This window comes from Scyliorhinus torazame, chromosome 24 (assembly GCF_047496885.1).
Source record: "Scyliorhinus torazame isolate Kashiwa2021f chromosome 24, sScyTor2.1, whole genome shotgun sequence".
NCBI lineage: Eukaryota > Metazoa > Chordata > Chondrichthyes > Carcharhiniformes > Scyliorhinidae > Scyliorhinus > Scyliorhinus torazame.
The window spans coordinates 24,844,029-24,845,871 of NC_092730.1; positions in this window are offsets into that span (position 1 = coordinate 24,844,029).

Here is a 1,843-nt window from a genome sequence, read left to right on the forward strand (position 1 = left end):
AAACACGATCCGAGACATCACGTACCCTTGCACCTGGGAGGCAACATACCAAACGTGAGTCTCTCACGCTCCCACAAAATCTCCTATCTGTGCCCCTGACTATAGAGTCCCCAATTACTAATGCTCTGCTCCTCTCCCCCCTTCCCTTCTGAGCAACAGGGACAGACTCCGTGCCAGAGGCCCGTACCCCATGGCTTACCCCTGGTAAGTCGTCCCCCCCACAAGTATCCAAAGCGGTATACTTGTTTCTCAGGGGAACGACCGCAGGGGATCCCTGCACTGACTGTTTTTTCCCAGTCCCTCTTACAGTTACCCACCTATCTCCAATCTTTGGTGTAACTAATTCCCTGAAGCTGCTATCTATGACCCCTTCTGCCTCCCGAATGATCCGAAGTTCTTCCAACTCCAGCTCCAGTTCCCTAACTCGGTCTTGGAGGAGCTGGAGATGGCAGCACTTCCTGCAGGTAAAATCAGCAGGGACACTAACGGCATCCCTCACCTCAAACATCCTGCAGGAGGAACATTGCACTCCCTTCCCTGCCATTCCTCTAACTTTCTACCAAGATCTGGCTAACAACTAAATTAAATTTTTATAAAAAATAATAATAATATAATAAAAATATGGTACTTACCTCAGACCAATGGGTTTTATTATTAGGTTAGAGGAGGAGGGCGGGTGGGAGGCACTACACGTGTAGTGTCTCGGGTTTCCTCTCCACCAGAATTTATTGGTGAGGGTCTTCCCAGACGTCCGCGGGTCGACTTCCTGATCCCGCCTAAAAAAACTAATTTAAAGAAAAGAGAAAAAGTCTCAGCTCCTGCTGAAACTGACTCACCACTCACCAGCTGCTCTCACGCCGCCGAAATCGACTGGCCTGCCCCTGCAAAGAGAAGTGCTTTTAAAGGTTGACTTACCTCCCAGCACCCTCCTTCCGCAATGCTCCCGCTGAAACTGACTAACCAGCTGTTTGATGGGGACAGTGTACACAGGGAGCTTTACTCTGTATCTAACTCCGTGCTGTACCTGTCCTGGGAGTGTTTGATGGGGTCAGTGCAGAGGGAGCTTTACTCTGTATCTAACCCCGTGCTGTACCTGTCCTGGGAGTGTTTGATGGGGACAGTGTAGAGGGAGCTTTACTCTGTATCTAACCCCGTGCTGTACCTGTCCTGGGAGTGTTTGATGGGGACAGTGCAGAGGGAGCTTTACTCTGTATCTAACCCCGTGCTGTACCTGTCCTGGGAGTGTTTGATGGGGACAGTGTCGAGTGAGCTTTACTCTGTATCTAACCCCGTGCTGTACCTGTCCTGGGCGTGTTTGATGGGGACAGTGCAGAGGAAGCTTTACTCTGTATCTAACCCCGTGCTGTACCTGTCCTGGGAGTGTTTGATGGGGACAGTGCAGAGGGAGCTTTACTCTGTATCTAACCCGTGCTGTACCTGTCCTGGGAGTGTTTGATGGGGACAGTGTAGAGGGAGCTTTACTCTGTATCTAACACCGTGCTGTACCTGTCCTGGGAGTGTTTGATGGGGACAGTGTCGAGTGAGCTTTACTCTGTATCTAACCCCGTGCTGTACCTGTCCTGGGCGTGTTTGATGGGGACAGTGCAGAGGGAGCTTTACTCTGTATCTAACCCCGTGCTGTACCTGTCCTGGGAGTGTTTGATGGGGACAGTGTAGAGGGAGCTTTACTCTGTATCTAACCCCGTGCTGTACCTGTCCTGGGAGTGTTTGATGGGGACAGTGCAGAGGGAGCTTTACTCTGTATCTAACCCCGTGCTGTACCTGTCCTGGGAGTGTTTGATGGGGACAGTGCAGAGGGAGCTTTACTCTGTAACTAACCCCG